Below are 19,560 nucleotides of genomic sequence, written 5' to 3'. Positions count from 1 at the left end.
TTTGACATATAATAAATGACCAGTTTTTATTGATGGAATGATTTGAAAATATTTAGAGGTTTCTAGCAGAATTCAACCTCAGTCCAGGTCCATTCTTCTTCCATTCCCCCTCTCTAATGCAACCCACATTTGAAAAAAATTGACAAGATTAACCTCTTTTGTTGTTGCTATGCTGCAGAAAGCTAGGGATGTTTGTGTTAGGAGGATACAGATTAAGTTCTATAAACCTGCTGCTAACACCAGATGTGGAGCAATTTCCAAATATGCTCTGAGCTTTAGAGGACTCCACCTGGTGTGGGAGACTAGCAAGTGAAAGTGTAGGGAGGCAGCTGGTGGGGTGACAAGGAGGTGGTATTGCCAGCTGGTGTTAAGGAGGAACTGTAAAATCTAAGCTCATATACGTAGCAGCAGAGCAAGAGGTGAAAGAATAAGGACTGCCCTCTCACTATCTGCCCTTTAGCAATTCATTCCTTTACATGGAAACAATTTCCTTCTTTCCTTCCTTTAAAAAAAAGAAAGCATTACTTTTCTCTTCCTCCCATCCTCCCACTGGAAAAAGAAAGAAAAGCAAAATCAATGTGATAAATATGTTTAGGCAACCAAACAAATTCCCTCTTTGGCTTATTCAAAAATGTTGGGTCTCATTCTGCAGGTAGAGTCTAAGATCTCTCTGTCAAAAAATGAGTAGCATTATTCACCAGCACTCCTGTGGAATAAAGGTTGATCTACATTGATCAGAGTTCTTAAGTATTTCAAAGTTGATTGATTTTACAATGTTGTTCTTATAGTATAAATTATGCTTCTGGTTCTGCTTATTTCAAACGGCATCAGTTCACAAAAGTCTTCCCAGATTTCTCTGAAACCATTCTTTTTATCATTTTTGTACATACATTACATTCCTATAACATAATTTGTTCAGCTGTTCCCCAATTGATGAGCACTCCCTTAGCTTCCAGGTTGTTTTTTTTTTTTTTGCCACCACAAAAAGAGCTGTTATAAATTTTTTTTTTGTACATGTAGGCCCTTTTTCTTCTTTCTTTGATCTCCCAGGAGCCGGCTAGTAGGATTATCGAAGTTTTCTTTTATGTCCACTTTGACTAGATTTTGTCTACATTGAAATATTGAACAAGATGGTCTAGGGAGGAAGTGTACATAGTAAGATTTACTTCAGATAAGGCCTCACTCCTCTTAGGATGGTCCTGAATCACTAGAGTAAGAGTAGCCCTCACTGGAAATAAGCAACTTGTTGTTTTGGGGGGAGGGGTTCCCTGTGTCATGATCAAATAAGGGCAGTCTTACAAGTAGTCAGAAAGATGAGACTTCATCAGCTGCCTTACTGTGCTATCCGTTTAACTGCATATCATGTTCTGACATTCAGGAAGCACAATGCATTACATTCAACCAGGAAATTACTTTTGTGCTACAGATAGATCATATAAAAGGCAATTAAATTAAACACAGAGAGACAGGAGAGAGAGAAACAGAAAGACAGAGACACAGAGACATAGAGACAGAGACTGACAGACAGACCAACCCTTTGAGGGGCCTATGGATGTCATTTATACCACAGAAAGATTTCTCAACTGTCAACAGAAAAGCTTGACTTTTTATCCGACATCACCCGCATGGGCTAAAATAATTATAAAGGGTAGTTGTCCTTGGCCCCTATCTTGTTTTGTGTTCTTGTCCCCTTGACACCAATGTAAGTGAGTATTACAATTTAATGTATACTTACAATTAAGAGGCCTTACAATATCCACCTAGCTGACTGACTAGGACTTCTCTTCCCTTCTATCCTAGTCTCTTCCAGAACACTCTATCTGAGACTTCATTAACTGGGAAGTATCCACATCAGTTTGGATTCAAACTTCACAGAACAAATCCCCTTAAAGAATCTGTTCTATAAAACTTGGACTCAGTCAGGCTGCATCAGAGAACCTAGAAGGCCATAAGTGACCTCAGGGCCACAGGGTCCCCACCCCTGATTCAGACCCTTCCCTTCTCTTTCACCACCCCCCCCACAAAGCTTAGCTGTCTTGAATTCCATTTCCTTGTGACTTTCAATCAATCAATCAATGAGCATTTATTAAGTGCCTATCACATACCAGAAGTTGAAGACAGAGATAAAAATGAAAAATTGCTACTCTGAAGGAGCTTATATCATGTGCCTATAAAAAAGTATCATAGGAAAAAAAATAAGGTAATTTTTAGGGGGGGGGAGTAGAGAAAGGCATTACCACCTGGGGAGAATCAGGAAAAGTATTGCTCCTTACAATATGACAGCAAAGTGAACCCCTAAACAAAGCCATTTTGGAATAGATATTTGGAATTTGGGAAATTAGATTTATTAAGAGATACCAATGGGTTAATAAGACACACTCAGGAAAAATAAAAGCAGGCTGGCTTTATAATTAGGCATATATGAGTTGAAGTCCTGCTTCTGACACATCCCAGCTGTGTGACCATGTAAAAGTCACTTTATCTAGGCATGTTGACCATCTACATTGCTAGAGGAAGTTTCCACACCTCACATTGCCTATCCTGATGAAACCCCCTACCCCTTCAAAAAAGTAGGACAATATATTTATAATATCTCCCTCCAAATTAGTAAGTTTACATTTTAACGGGATTCTGTCTACTCTCTATAATCTCCCAATTTCAGACATCCCGACAGACCAATGGGGGATATATTCTGAAGTAAATGAGAATTCTTATTACCCCTCAAATTATCTTACATAGACAGTTTTTACTCTGCTGATGCATAGAACCAGACCTGACCACAATGACTTTTCTTCCAACCCAACTATCTAGGGGTGTTGCTCCAATCACAGATATTTAGTTTGTCTGAAATGCAAGAGGCAAAGAAACTACAATGATAACTAGTGACGTTCTCTCTAGGCTGAATAGATGTAAAAGAATTCTTAACATGGAAACGACATGTGAGGGAATCACCAAAGAAGGAATATTAAAAAGCATTCAACACAGAAGGAGTGACAGCGCTAGTGAGAAAGGTTCTGAATTCTCTTATATTCAAGAGTGTGTCTTCTGTATAATTGAGTCAGTCAATGTCCTTGAGTAAAAGAACTAGAAAATACATTATTGGAGTTTCCTTTTTTTTTTTAAAGATATTTTGAAGTTCAACATGCATATAAAAATATAATATCAGTTTGAGATGTCAAAATATTTTTGATGTGTATTATGAGGGCTCACACTTTCCATACGTGCATAAAGCAGATGAAAGGATTTTTTTTGGGAGGGGAGGTGGGGCAGGGTTATTGCAAAGGGACTATCACACAGCAATGACTACCACAGAGCTTCAAGTGGACATTGACGGAAGTGGAATTCTCTCATTCAGCAAAAACAGGACAGAGAGCTACCTGAAAAATCCACTGGCTTCTTTACCTGGTAATACTAGTCAGTTACTACCAAAAGTATCAAATGTTGAAAGGGATCAGATTTGGGGAGCTGGTGACTATTGGGGAAATGTTTTTACCACAAGAGGGAGCAAGAGAGTTTGGTCAGGTAGCAAGATAACCGATGAAGGTAAACCAGAAGATCCCATAGTAAGGGAGGGTTTGACAACCAAATAGGATAGCTGAATAGGAGATATTCGTCATCGAAAAAAAGAATGGGCAGAAAGGGTTTGGAGAAAAGTGTAGGGGAGTGTGTGTGTGGGAGGGGGATATTAAGATCTAAGCAAAAACAAAGGCACTATATTTTAATATAAAACTAAATGTACTGTGAATTACACAAAATGAAATGCATGCAGCATAAGAATTATATTCTCTTCATTTAAATGTAACTTGCTTGTTTTCAAATATAGTCTCTTTCTGCTTGAGTCCTCAACGTTACTACAGCATGAAGGCAGTCTACTTTCTCTTGAAATGAGATTTCCTCCTTACCTGCATCCATCCCTCTACCCCAATAAGGAGACATCCTTGATTAGGAGTTGTTTTCACCCACTTGAAACAAGGGGACAAGCAAATACTGAAGAATGAAAATGAACTTGCTTGGGAGCTAAGTCTGCGCTGTTATATCTACAGAGCCAAATTAGGTACTGTTTAATGGAATTAGTAATAGTATTGATGCCACATTGTTTTAGAAAGGAATTACAACTTAATTGGATCTGCAGTGTCTTTCTTATTATTTATTATGTCAAAGAAAACAGATTAACTACCAAGAGGGAAGGAACCATGAGTTTGCTTTGCAAGATAAATAAAAGTCTATTTTTGTCTGATAGAAAACATGTTAAATATAGCTTGCTAAATGCTAAAGCTCTCTCTGGAAGACATTACTTCTTCCTCCACCCTCCCCCCAAACAACAACGACAACAAAACCTTAGTAAGCTTGAAAAATCAATTGATAAAACTCCAGCAAATAGTCCTCTATCGTTACTAACCACAGCTCCCTTCTTTCTGGTTTTTATTTGGAACTAAAGTCCTGTAATTACTAAGCTTTCTCTTTTGCATGGGCAATGGGGTCACTGGCTATTCTTTTCTCATCTGATCTCTCCCTTAAAAAAAAAAAGAATAAAGATAAGCATTTGTATTCCTGTAATGGGTTTGTCTTTCCATCCATCCCAAGCTTTCAGGACAACACAACTAGAAGAAGCCTTACTGTCATGGATCCTGTATTATGTGTTCCATCCTCCAGTAAGGCTCTTCATGTGCGTACCAGTTCATCAAGAAATGACGGCTTACCCCTGCCCAACCTTTCCTTCTCCCCTGGGAATTAATTGCTCTATTTCTTATGAAAAACCAAAAAAAAAAAAAAGCTCTTAGGAAAGGTTAAGGCTTCTTTCATCCTCATACTGAAGAGGGTAATTCTTAGCTAAAAATAACTGAGCTAAATGGACCATTTTTTTCCCCAAACAGAATTTATAAATCTCATTTCTCTCTCTTTCATTAAACTAAATAGGTCTTCTCCCACCCTGTCACTCATGAAATCAAGCAAAGCCCTAGCTAGTTCTGCCTTCCTCCCACTGCCACACACATCTAACCCACAAACTGAGTAAGACAGCCAACTCAGAGAGCTGGATCCAAGTGCCACTGGATTTGAAAGGGGAACTTAAAACCAATCACCCTTGTTCTGGCTCCCTTTTCCTATCTTAAATGAATGAGGACCTCAGCCAGATTTCCCTTCCTCTTTCCCTGAATTGCTGCTGCTGCAGCAGTCGCTCTCTGAAGTAGTCTGTGTGTGTGTGTGTGTGTGTGTGTGTGTGTGTGCCTGATCCTGTGTGTTTGCAGGCTGAAAAAGAGTGCGTGTGGTTGGGTGTGTAATGGGGGAGGAGAGTAGGAATCAAGAGCTATTGCTTTCTGAAAACCCCAAAGTCTCTCCCATCTCACAGAGGAAAATCTTCACAGAGAGAAACAAAAAGCAGAAGTGTGAATTTTTAATTGCCTGCGTCCAATTTAACTTTCACAAACCCTGTCCTTAATGAACTAGTGCATTTTGAAATAATTTATCTTGGATTAGCTCAAGAAATTCACTCAGTGAGATTCAATCAGAATGTCCACCTGCAGGGCTCCCTCTCTTCATAAGGAGGCCATTAACGACTCCAACAGGTCTAAGTAAAAATAAATAAATAAAAAGGTTCCTTCACTATCACCCTCTTCCCAAATCTCAATATCTCTCTCTGTCTCTCTGTCTCTCTGTCTCTTTAAAGTTTGTACTGTTACAGCATTCACAACCACTAGTGGCTAACTGGAGAAAAGGACTGATGTGTGTGCCTATGTGTCTGTGTGTAGGGAGGTCATACCACTATGTAGTGCAAAGGCTGAGTTTCTTCTTGAATAAAACGAAGCCAATATTCACATATCTCTGGATCACTCCACTGTCCTCCCTCCAAATTTCTGAGTTCCCTTTACCCCCAAGTCAACCACTGACACCTTGGTGGAGAGGGAAATACGAATGGCTATTCTAAGCCATTCATCAAAGGGCTAGCAGCGTGCAGCAGAGAGGGAATATAAGAAATTGCATAGAAGCAGCAGCTTGATTTCTCAGCCCACCCTTCCTGAAATAAAAATCTCCTGGTTTCTCCTTTCAGAAGCAAAACCTTTACCAAGAAGAATGTCCCCTGATCACAGAATCCATCCAATACCATCTCCCTCTCAGCCCTCTGTGCCCCAGTGACTGATGTTGTGTGCACAGCTCAGCTTGTAAAGTTCCCTTCTGTTCTCCCCGGGGAAGATGTCAGAGTGAGAGTGTGTGTGTGTGTGTGTGTGTGTGTGTGTGTGTGTGTTTAATCTCCAACTCATATCATGGCATAATACGTAACCAAGGACCCTTGAGCCTGCTTTCCTGCAATATTTCTTGGCTTCCCATCTTCTCTGACTCCTGCCACACCTCCAGTCTTTCTACCATCATCTCGCTCCCCCACCCCACACACACACACTCCTACTCCTACCCCAGTCCCAGAAATACTGGAGTGCAGCTTCCGTTTAACAGAGGGTGACGGGAACCGGGGGTTGGGGGTGGAGGGAGACCCCCAGAGAAGAGGCTGAGAGCTGGAGGTGCGGAAGACTGCATAGAGACTTGGTTTTGCACCTCCCCTGCATTAAGGGTGGGCTCACTCCCTCGCCTAGCTCGGACTCGCCTGAGCTCAGCTAGAGATTCGCAGGATGCTGCATCTTTCCTGCTCCCCAGTTCTCATTTGCAGCTAGCACTGACAGACAGACACAAAACAGACAGACAGAAGAAACACATATACACACACCCATCAGATACACACGCCCCAACGTTACTACCTGAGAAAGCCAAGGGAGCCACCACATTTTTTAATGTTCTGCTGTATAAAATACTGGCAATAAGAATGATGATGAGGCATGGGGGGTTGGGGGGAGGCTGGGGCAAAGGGAATAAAAATGCAATATTAACGGGAGTGATGACAAAATAAAAGACAGTTCATGCCAGGATTCCCTTCTGGCTGCCTCCCCACAGTGAGATCCTACCTGCTTTTGTGGGGGGGGGGGGTGATTGCTTTTTTTTTTTCCTTCCAGGGTGCGTTTCTCCGCTCTAGTAGGAAACACGCCTCGCTCCCTCCTTTAAATAGATCCCGATCAGGAAGAGATAGCCTTGATCATGTTTGTTGGGGAAACACAAAGCCCAGACACCCCAGGAAGACTCCCATGCACAGCGGGCTACAGCAGCAGCGGCAGAGGCGAACCGCGGCGGCGGCGGCAGCGGCAAATCCCTGTGTGCTGGAGGAGAGGAAATACACACGCGAGCGCGCGCGCACGCACACACACTCACACACACACACACACACACTCTCTCTCTCTCACACACACATACACACACACTCACACACACTCACACACACACAACCACTAGCACTAGCACTCGCACCCGCCCGCTGCGATCAGAGAAAGCGCAGCAGCAGCAGCAGCAGCTCGCGGAGGAAGAAGAAGTGCGAGTCGCTCTCTCCTCCGGTGCCCTTGAAGTTGTGCCTCATTCTCTGCTGCTCAGCTCACCGGGAAAAGGAGGCGGCGAGCAGCCGAGGGAAGCCGGCGAAGCCCCGGCGCCCGACTTCTCCCCGCCTCTACTATCTCCCTCCCTCCGCCTCATGCACACACCCCCAGCGCAGCCTCTCCTCCCGTTGGTCGGAGTGAGAGTGTGTGGAGTGCGCGGCCACTTGCGTGCCCTCCTCTCTCTCTCTCTCTCTATCTCCCCTTGGGGCTGCCTCCTGTTCAGAATATTTTCCGATTTTTTAGGCTTTCAGATCGAGGGAACAGCCGCTCTCTCTCGCAGTGCATCATGGCTGGATGCCAGCCTGTTCATCAACAGCTAGACCCTCCTACACTATTGATTACCCGCTACAAATCTACTCCAACTTTTTTTTTTTTGTTTTAAATTTACCTCTTCGCTCTATCCACCTTTGCCCCACAGCCCGCTCCAGGTTGCCTTCTTCACTCTGAACTCTGAAACAACAGATCTATTTTTCCTCCATACTCTTTGTTTCTTCTGGCTAAAGGAAACCCCAGGCACGCACTAGCATTCACTGTAGCTACATGCATGCGAGATCTGGAAATGGGGCATGGATGCTGTCTGGCGCCCTCCCTTCTTTTCTCCACATGTGGGAGATGGACTCCTGCATCCTCCCAGATGCTGATACTGTCGATAGGGGGTATTCCCCTAGCCAAGAGCTCTGAGAGAATCTCCTGACTGGTATTTCCCTTGGAGAATGCAGCCCACCTGGGAATAAAGGCTGCTACCGCTGCCGCTGCCGCTGCCGCCTACCGGGAAAAGGCAGGTAGCTTTTAAAATTAGGAGGCAAAAGCCGAGGGAAAGCTGAGCCTACCTATAGACCGGTTAGGAGTCACAGATTGAATGTGTATGAACCATACACTTTGCCACGTTGATATAGTCCTATTAAGAAATGATTGCAATTCATGATAATTAATAAAAAAGCAATACCAGTGTTCTTGACACCTCATTAATCTTTACAACACCTTGACATTGTAATATGAGACAACATGTATTATTTCCTGGTTTCCAAGGGGGGGGGGGGGGGTAAGGATAGAGACAGGAACTTAGAGAACCAGAAGCAAAAGTGGAGATGGAAACGTTAACTTCCTTGACTCTTGGTGGAGTTGTCTACCTTTTTATTTTTTTTTAAAGGGATTGGCTTATAGAAATATGAAAGCATGAAGTAGTGAACTATACTGCATCTCCACTACTACCCTTCTTCCTAGTTCAGTAGTCCAGGTGATTTAGTGGGGATATTGACTTGTAGTGATGGTAGTCTTTGTTCAAAGGGTAAAGCAGAAATCCTGTGTGTGTGTATGTGTGTGTGTGTGAGAGAGAGAGAGAGAAAGAGAGAGAGAGAGAAATAGAGAGAGAGAGAGAGACAGACAGACAGAAACAGAGACTGAGAGAGGGAGGCAGAGAGAGACCAAAAGACAGAGACAGTAAGAATTTAAATAAATACATAAGTAAATACACACACACACAACCATTACCTACTTTCTCATAGCCATTATCCAATAAAGATTTCTGCAACATAAATCCCTGTTCTGTGTAAGATTGGACCCAGACTTATAATGGGATTATAGATTCAGAAGGAGGTTTAGAGCTTTTACGATCCAATCTCCTCATTTTAAAACTCTAGCCCCAAGAGTTCAAATGACTTGTCTACTTGGTTACAAACAGCTGGCAAGTACAGATCTAGTACTAGAAAAATCACTCCCATTTATCTAGCATTTTAAGATTTGTCAAGTGCTTTACTGGCAATAACCTTGTGGGATAGAGTGTATAAATAGGACCATCCCCATTATACAGAAGAAACTAGGAGCCTAAGAGGTGGGATATCATGCTTCTGGTCACACAAATTCAAAGTCAAGTTTCTCAACTTCAAGTCTAGCAGTTTTTCTAGTAAATCACACTGTCTAGTAAGACTTCCTGACTCTGAGATGATCTACTCTTTGTATTAACCTCTCCTGTAGTCCACCTCCCACCCCTATCCTCCATTACCAGGCCCCTCCCTTTGTCTATAACTCATCTCTATGGAAGTGGTCGAAATTATTTCAACATATTTTTTAAAAAATAACTGATCAGCCAGTTAAGTCAATAATTCCATGTCAAAGTCAATAAACATTTTTTTTTTTTTTGGTCAATTGGTTGCCTGAAAATAGACATGTAGCCTATTTAAAAGGCTATCAGATCTATTCATGAACTTCTGGACCAAAGCTCTATTTTTAATATCAATGGTACGTATGCTCAGCCAAAAATGCTCTGCTGCTCAATATAAGAGAAATGTGAAAGACCTACATCTCATTCATACCCTTTTTAGGGCCCAGCAGCGAAAACAGGGAGAATTGAGCTGCTTTTCAAATGCTTCCAAGTGTGATTTGGCAAAAAGAGTATTGGATTTTGAGTTGAAAGACCTTACACAGTACAGAAAAGAAAAATTCAGGTGTTCAAATCCTCATTCTGCCCTTTGTTGTGTGACCTCAGGCAAGTCTTTTTGGCTTTTCACTTCCTATCATCTCATCTGTAAAATGGGGGGGGGTTGGAATAGATGGTTTCTAAGGTAACTTCCAGCTCCTGGATCCTTTGAGTCTAAGACCTGAGTCCAGCTTTTGGTCTGGGACATTATTTCTTGTGGTTTCAACTTCCTAATGTGTAAAGCTACACTATTTGAACTGCTTAGGTTACTGGAACCTTGGAAAGATCAAATTAGATAATGTAGATAAAACGTTTTATAGTTCATAATGCATTATGTAAATGCAAAGCATTGTTATGATTTTAAAAAAATAACAAATTTCTTAACTATACAGTTTAGGGGGAATATGAAAGAAGTATCTTATTGCAAATAATCTTCTAGAAAGGGTGAAGCCTATCAGCAATATAAAAAGTTGATATTATGGAATAGTTCTTGAAAGTTCAACGTGTTAGGTGTTGTGCACATAACTTTGACATTGAGTCTGTTTTTTAGGTGCTTGCATTCTTCTTTGAGGCAGCTAGATGTCATAGTGGATGGAGTGCCAGGATGGAGTGCTAGACTGAGCAAGACTCATCTTCATGAGTTCAAATCTGGCCTCAGACACTTACTAGCTGTGTGACCCTGAGCAAATCACTTAACCCTGTTTGCCTCAGTTCCTCATCTGCAAAATGAGCTGGAGAAGGAAATGGCAAACCATTCCAGTATCTTTGCCAAGAAAACTTCAAATATCGTCACGAAGACTCCGCAGGATTGAAACCATTAAACAACATTCCTTATTGGTAAAATGAGAGGGTGAAACTCGAGGGAAGGACCTCAGAAGTTCCTAAAAGTTTTGCATCTATGATCCTAAGGTCTCTATAACTGCTATTACTCGTTTCCTAAATACCTTGCTTTTCAAATCCTTGTATTTCTTTTAATTTATTCTTTCTATAGCCCATATATATTTATATGTGTATATAATACCTCCCCTCATAAGCTTTCTGAGACTAGAGATTATTTCTTTTTTCATTTGTTTGTTTTTATATCCCTAGAACCTGGCACAGTGCCTGGCACAAGGTAGGAATCGAGTAAACTCTTGTTGATCGAGTGATTGCATACTGATTCAAAGTTCATTTGTCAATTGCATACTGATTCAAAGCCCATTCAAACTTCTCCTTCTACTGTGATTCCTGAGCCATTACTTAAGCCCCACTACTTAGTTCCTAAAGGTATAGCAAGTTAAAGACCTCAAACTCATTAAAATACCACCTCCCAAAGCACAATCTACAGATGTGGTAACTCACTCCAAATGTGGTAACCAAATTAACTTCTTGAAATTACAAAACTCAATTCTGCCTCCATGGGGCAAAATCCCAAGATGGAGACAATATTTGCAACACATACAGGGGTGGAGGAGTTTGCAGTACATATTTTTAAAAGTGCAACAATGTCACTATAACCAATATTCTATTAAAATGGATACCTTTACAAGAAAGTGCTCTGTATAGTACAGTTATTACTATATCCTAGTGATTAGTGACACATAAGTTATTGATCTGATTACAAAGAAGTCTCTATAGTAAATAACTCAGTAAAGGAATACAGGAAGTGTTTTCTTTTCTCTGAGAAGGTTTTTTTTCTTTTTTTTTTACTTTCTAGGAAAAACAATCAAAGAAACAAATGGGTCTGTGCTATTTTTCTTATCTTTGGGACAGCACATAGGTCTCTTAATAGTTTTTTTGCTTAGCTATTAAGTAAAAATGTCAATTTCAACTCCACAGTCCTATCCCCATCTAAAACATTTCAATAACCACTGCAGACTGAAAATCTTCCCTCTGAGGAATGTGGGTGGTGGGAGGGAGTCCTATCTAAGCTCCCAAATAACCCATGGCAACTAAAAATAAATCACTGGGCAAAAATATGTAATTTGGAATATGAAAAGAGTGGGAGTAAAAGTGTAGCAATATTTTTCCCTTGTATTGTCCAATCATTTCCCTTTTTTCTTCTTTTCATTATTCATCTTCCTTTTTTTCAATCTACAGTTTTACTACAGAAGGGGCTGGGAACAAGTTCAATGTCAAATTAAGCTCCTAGAGAGTTAGAATGAGATGATGAGTAATTATAACCAAGTTCTGCTACAGCAAAGGAAATAGCTGTCCTGAAGAATTGGTTTTAGAAGATTGTTTTTTCTCCTCTTAAACAGATTTTTTCAAAGAAGCTGCACATAACTTCATTATTATTGGACCATGGACTTATCCACAAACTGAACCCAACATAAAATTCATTCAGCAAACATTAAAGAACTATGTAATGCTCAAGGCACTGCACTAGGGATGAAGATACAGAATAACCAGTTCCCTCTTTCTCCCTTACTATAAAAGTAATAGTCCCTGCCCTCAGGACAAAAGGAAATCCCCCTAAATACTATGAGTTACGGCAGAGAATCAGCTGAAGTTCATGACAACATACACTTCAGCCTTTTCAACAAATCTCTCCACTAAGACTGTTTGTTGATATGTGGTTTTCTCATTGTTTCTGCAACTGGACTCTCAGTCCATTAGAATCATTGGAGAGACTCAATTGTTTTGGGAGGATCAACGCTTCAATATTAGGAGCCTTTGAAGGAGGCTGAATCAAAAATACCTAAGGAAAAGAGCTTATACATAGGAGTACATTAATAAATGCCTTTTGATGTTTTTGGTTCTATTAGAACTGGAAGATCCTGAAAATAGTAAGAATCTATGAACTAGCCACTTAGAAAGTAGTAGCTATGTGCAGTGGTGGTTAGTAGTAATTGCCTGGAGTCAGGAAGATCAAATTCAAATCATCTCTCAGATACTTTCTAGTTTTATGATCCTGGAAAAGACATTTACCTCACTGGTACCTCAGGCTCCTCATCTATAAATTTATAGGGTTGGACTTGATGACTTTTAAGGTCTCTTCTAGTTTTAAGTACTGAGTCCTTATGAATTTAGGCATTCTAAAAACTCATTGGAGATTGTGCTGAGGTGAGCTTTGAAATTAAAATCTTAAAAAGGAAATCCCAGAGAAGAAAAATTTTAGTGCCTTTTAGCTCTGCTTTAGAATTTTTAGGGTGATGCACCAAAGAGGTGATAATACATTTTTATTCCTAGATATTCTACCTATTACTCAGAACACCTGAAGTAGTTAGTTCAGTTAATATTTTTCTCATTTTCCCCCTACCAACTTGTACTCCTTTTGATTTTATCATGCCCTCAAAAACCTCATTGCCCTCAAAGATTGAGTCAGCCTTTGTACTCACACTCCATCAGTACCTTCTGTCCCTGGGACCCAACTGATTAGAGGGCAGAGTGAAAAACTTCTCCCAAAACTCCATTTATGGAGGTACCTCAGCCAGCCATCTCTTCATTTCCCATCTTGCTGAGCTTCTTTGACTTCTCCATCACACACTTGAAAACGGATATCTTCCTCCCTCCCCACTTTCCAGCCTCCTTTTGGGTGTTGGCTTTCCCATTAGACTCTAAATGCAGGGACTGTCTTTTTTTCATTTTTATCCCCAGAGTTTAGCACAGTGCCTGGCACAAGGAGGTACTTAATAAATGTTTATTGACTGATTGACTCTTTTGTTTTGACTAGCTTTGTCATAGGGAACTCCCAGTAAAGAACTCCTACCAATTCAGATTTACAGTTTCTCAGTAACTTATAATGATAGAGCTAACTAGGGCTTCTAAACACCTCAGTGCTTATGTGAATTGTTCAGAGTCAAACAACCTGTATATGCCAAAGGTGGAACTTGAAACCAAGTTGTCCTGACTATGAAGTCAATTCTTTATCCTTTATACCATACTCTCTCCCGTGCCCATTTTAAAGATTGGCTGGGGGAACAGAAATGGTTTACCTAAAATGATACAGCTAGTCAGTGGTAAAGACAGGAGTAAAACACAGGTAATGTGACCAAACCTAGTGCTTTTTCTATGCAGCTGTCTTAAAAATGGAGGGGAACAGGTTGTTTGGAGGGACTTAGAAATATTAGTCAATATTGTGAAGCTTTCTTTGTCCTTCAAAATGTCTCCTTAGTTATTCCATTGAAGATCAAATGGTCTAATACCTTTAGCAAAGAAACCTATTTGAGCATATCATTAGCCAACTGCATATGTCCAGCCAATTGCATTTATCATTAGGTAAGTATAGATTCTCATTGGTTGTTCCTGATTATATGATTCAGGATGGATTAGAAGTTATCCTAAAAAGATACAGCAGATCTGAGCTTAGGTGAACTGAAAAGGTTTGGTATTTGCCCTTCTAATTTCTTTCATTTCTATATTAAGTGAGGTCTGGTTTATGATCTAGGATAATAACACTGCCCTCACCATTAATGTGAGTCCTCGGTTATGTATTTTGCTGTATTAATTTATGTCATGGCTTTCATAAATCAGGACAGTCCCTCTGACTATTCAGACAACAAGTACTGCTTACAGGAAGAATGCAGGCTAATGTCTAAACAAATATGAACTACTTGAGAATAGTCACATTCTTATGTTACAGTGACAATAGCATTCTTTTCATCTCCAGTGCAAAACTACATATCATATGCTTGTAGAACTCCCTCCAGGAGTTATGTCTCCCTCAGCCCAAACTGGGTCCCATAGGGAAAGAACTGTTACCTCAGGTTCATAGGAAGTCCTTGGGTTTTTACTCCTAAAACTATAACTCATGAACCTCCCAAAGATGTGCTTAGTTTGAATAGTCAATAGGTAGACAATATGAACTCAAAGCAAACGAATTTACTAAAATGAAATCATTATAACAATTGCTATAAAACATTCTCCCTATAGATTTGTGGAGTACTCTGCCACAAACACATCAGTGTGAAAGTGGGCAAAAACTTAGAGAATCCTAGTGTAGAGAACATATTTTGCTCAAGTCAACCCACTCCTCTAGACACCTCCAGTACCAAATGGCTCCAATATCCTTTCCTTTATCATGATGTCTTCATACTGCTCTCCTAAGTTTTAATAGCTTAAAACTTTATTGAGAATTTTGAAATGCTCTAAATGTTTTTTAATAAAAAAAAATAAACAAAATTGTCAACGATAGAGTAACAGTGTGTTACACATAGTAACTGCTTAGAAAATGTTTTTTTTTTTAACTAACAGACTAACTTCTGATATAAACTAACAGTGTGACCCTAAGTACAACATAAAGGCTCACTAGTACCCCTGAAGTCTACAAGTGACAGATGGTGAATGTTTTTGTTGGGGGGAAAAAGGAGGGATCCTGATCTGCTATTTCATCACAGTGGGGAACTCCTTATGAGGAAAATCTCTTTGTAAATGTAAATCAGCAACTGTTCTGAACTGTCTGTATCTTTTGGAAGTAAACTTTCGTATTCACTTTAGGGACAGCAGTTGAGTTATGGATCTTTTCAGGGTATTGGTAAACATAAACATGGAAATAACAATTGATTGGTAGGAAGGCTATTGCTGTTATTGCATCATTTCCATCATGTCTGACTCTTCATGACTCCATTTGGGGTTTTCTTGGCAAAGATACTGGAGTGCTTTGCTTTTGATTTCCTTCTCCAGCCCATTTTACAGATGAGGAAATAGAAGGAGACAGAGGTTAAGTGACTTCCCAAGGTCACACATTATGAAAGTGTTTGAGGTGACTTCGAACTCAGATCTTCCTGACTCCACTTCCAGCATCGTACCACAAAGATGTATCCAGAAAGACAAATACTTCCATGTCACGCAAAATGTTAAGAAACCCTTGTCTATATCATCTCAGTTGAAATTCAGGTAAAATTTGTAGGCCTGCTTTTTGGTCATTTTTTAGAATTCTCTTACAAAAAATGATATAGAACAGGATTTTCTGTCTGCTGTTCTCCTTAATAAAAGGTGACCCATTACTGTTAGAATTGTATCGTGACTTTCTAAAATTTGCTTTTATACATAGAAAAAACTTGACATGTAACTGGGGACTTTTTGCAAAGAACTTTTCTTCCAGAAACAGCAGCCCTCCAGATCTTCATGTTTTCTGTGTTTGAACTGGCCTGACCTATTCCCAAATGGGGCAGAGTTTACCTAAAAAATTGTAGAATTTTTAAACAAGCTACATCCAAACACATATACATAAAATGCTTTAAATTTTTAATTCATTCAGAAACTGACCCAACCCACAAATCAGAACCTTATAACAATCTTTCGTAAGATAATTTTTTTTCTCTTTTGACATGTTTTGACATATGAATTCAGGAGGAAGTTGTATGACTGGATACTTTTTATCTTTTGGGTAAAGGACACAGAAATAAAGTCTGTTTCTTTGATTTTTTCATCTGGCTTTCTGACATCTCTTGCAAGAAATCTTTTTAGCTGATGCATGAACTAACCACTGCATATTAATTAATGACAGATATTCATCTTTGACAAGTTTAATCCTGATCTAACATTAATGGGGCTTTCCATATAGCATCTCCTGGCATAGCATAGACATATGAAATTATTATTAACTTGTCTAATAGAAAATGGTGACCATGTTTTTCAAATTGACAAGAACACTTTTTTTTTGAAATAAAGATAAAAGCCTCTCTACAGATTAACTGAATTGGTTTTGAAATTCATTTTCTACCACTTCTTATACTTCATTTTTTTGGATAAAGCAAATATAACCTATTATAAATGCTATACGTGTTCAAAGAGCTTTTTTTTTTCTTCTGTAAATCTTACAAGTGTTTCCTCCAGATTCACACTAGGGTAGCTTCATATTAATTTTTCTATTGTAAATATTGCCTTCCAGTGTGTGTGGATTTATTCATTCACTAACTTGCTCAACAAATGTGTAGTAATTCCTGTAATTCCTATTTTCAAATGAGATAACATCTGTAAATTGCTCAGGGAGGTACCTGGCACATAGCAAGCACTATGTAAATGCTTATTTCTTGCTCTACTAACCTACTCTACTAATCTAGAGAAGTTCTACAGACAAGTAAGATATGATCCTTGTCCTCAAAGAGCCTACAGTCTAGTGGGGGGGGTGATGGAAATGAACGGATCCTCTACTAAGCAATAGATGAGAGAATTTAAAAAATCTCAATCAACAATTAAGAAGTATACTGGAAATCGAGGGGACACCTATCAATTTGGGAATGACCAAACAAGTTGTGGTATATCATTGTGATGGAATACATCTATAAGAAATGATGAGCAGCTTGAGCATAGAAAAACATGAAAAGGCTTGCATAATGATTAAGAGTGAAATGAGCAGAACCAAGAGAACATTGTATACAGTTAATAGCAATATCATTTGAAAAATAATTGTGAATGGCTAAGTTATTCTGAGTGTCATAAATATTTAAATCAACTACAAAGGACATATGATGGAAGATGCTATCTACCTCCAGAGAAAGAATTGATAAATAAAAGTATGCATAGTGTGGTTTTACATATACACACATACATATATGTGTATGTATATATAGATATGTGCATATATGTGTGCATGTATGTGTGTATGTGTATATACATACATATGTGCGCGTGCACACACACACATATGAAATCTGTGTCAGATGGTGACCTTCTCTAGGGTGGGGAGGGAGGGAGATATTTTGAAACTTAAAATAAAATACAAATAAATAAAATAAAATTTAAAAAAAATTAAAAAGTATTTATTGAACATATATTAAATGTTCAATTATATTGCTGATCTCAGGATCAGTCAAGGACTTCAAGAATGAATAGAGAATCTTGAAATCTCTATATAATTTCTGAAACCCCATTAAATTTTGTCACCTTTCATCCTGGAGTTCATCTGGAGACCTGTAGAATAGAGGGTAGGAGTATGTGGTAGAACCTACACAATGCAACAGTAGATTTTCCATATGAAAAGCTCACATGCTTTTATCTTGTCTGGATCTTTAGTAACTACTGGGGACACTGGGGCAATGTCTTTGAATGGTATTAGAAAAGGAATGAATTCAGCAGACGTAAATATTTCACTTTTCATATCCCCATAGATTTTCAGTTGAAGCAATTCCTTACCTGTATCTTTCTTCCCAGCCATCATCCATATTCACAGATTAAATAGAAATCTTTTATAATGGAGGAGGAAAGAAAGTGGAGACAACTAATACATGTCTAATAAATGTTGTTGTTTGAGGCTTTCACCAGGCTATTTGTTTTATTGAACATAAGTCATCCCACAATATACTTGAATTCATATAATAATCAGCAATATCATAATTAGAATCTATAATATAAATCCCATTGGATGGGACTCAGATGGCTCTGGAGGAGAAAGTGAGACTGGTGACTTTGCACAGCCCTCCCTCACTCAAATCAAAATCAATTGCAAGTTATGTCATCATCTCCCTGACGTCATGGTCTTCTTTGAGAACAAAGGACAAACCACATTCACCAATATGAATCTTAAGAGTAACCATGGGCTCATTTATAAATGAAGGCCTGACAATTCTACCTCACAGAATTTCAAGATCTCAGAGTTGGAAGAGATCTCAGAATCAAACTACACCTACCTAGAAAACTTTCAAGAATAGGACTGAGAAGTCAACAAACTTTTTATGAAGACCGTTAGTAAGCAAGAATCCATTATCTCCTGAAGCAGCCCATCCCAATACTGGCTTGTTCTAACTGGGTAAGAGTATTTTCCTTACATTGAGCCAAAATCTTCCCTGTAACTTCCAGTGAGTGTTCCAAATTCTGCCCTGAGGCAGAGAAGAGTACATCCAATCACTCGTCCAAATGATAATCTTTGAAATACTTAAAGACAGTTATCCTGTCCTTCATAAGACTTCATATGAAATCTTATGTTCTTCAAAGTAAGCATCCCCAGTTCCTTCAGTTCCTTATGGTCTGCTTTTAAGGTCTATTCTGACTGCCCTCCTCATGTTTTCTGTGGATGGATCCACACAAAACAATGTTTTTTACAATATATAACTTGTTGAAGACTTCTTCTAATTTTGAAACATTACTTTGTAATCAATGGCATCTTCAGGCAAGCAAAGAATGTTCATAGAGGCAAAAATTGGCAGTCTAGGGTTTTGTGTTTATTCTGGATCATAGCCATACTTCTGAAACACAACTTCAAAGCACACCAACCAGAATTTCTCCATCTATTTAAACCTGATCTTATCCTTTAAAAAGTTAATATTATGTAATGGAGTATTATTATGCTATAAGAAATTATGAATGTAAAGAATACAGAAAAGCATGGAAAGATTTACATGAACTGATGCAGAATGAAGTAATCAGAGTCAATAAAACAATATATAAAGTTACTACAATAAAGCAAATGGAAAGAACTACCCCCATAAAAAAATCAAAAGTGAATGTTGCAAAATTACAAAGACTAAGCATGACATGAGTGAAGAGATATGAGAGACCACTCCTTTGTGGAAGAAGGAGGTACACAGGTTTTGCAGATTGCCTGTGTTTTCAGAATTTTTCAATACATTGATCAGTTAGGCTAATGTTTTCCTCCTTTAAAAAAAATATTATTTGTTATATGAGATGGATCTGTGGAAGAGGGAAGGGGAAGGATGTTGAGGAAAACTAAGATGTATTATATCTCTATCTATCTATCTATCTATCTATCTATCTATCTATCTATCTATATCTCAATAAAAACCTAAAAAAAAA

General features: G+C 39.0%; 1 protein-coding gene across 3 annotated transcripts in view; it reads right to left on the bottom strand.

The window, feature by feature from the left end:
* The window catches only part of SLC8A1 (solute carrier family 8 member A1), a 488,864-nt gene that overhangs the window by 408,688 nt on the left and 60,616 nt on the right, over positions 1-19,560 (bottom strand). The window contains exon 1 of one of the 3 annotated variants that reach the window (XM_027865086.1): positions 6,951-7,468. The exons of the other annotated variants lie outside the window; for them this stretch is intronic. The gene's annotated coding sequence lies outside the window, so the exon portion shown is untranslated. Of the gene's footprint in view, positions 1-6,950; positions 7,469-19,560 lie in introns of those variants that run through there. 3 annotated transcript variants of the gene reach the window in all.

The sequence above is a fragment of the Vombatus ursinus genome, unplaced genomic scaffold (assembly GCF_900497805.2).
Source record: "Vombatus ursinus unplaced genomic scaffold, bare-nosed wombat genome assembly UNPS02014778.1, whole genome shotgun sequence".
NCBI lineage: Eukaryota > Metazoa > Chordata > Mammalia > Diprotodontia > Vombatidae > Vombatus > Vombatus ursinus.
This window is presented reverse-complemented; position numbering and strand designations above follow the sequence as displayed.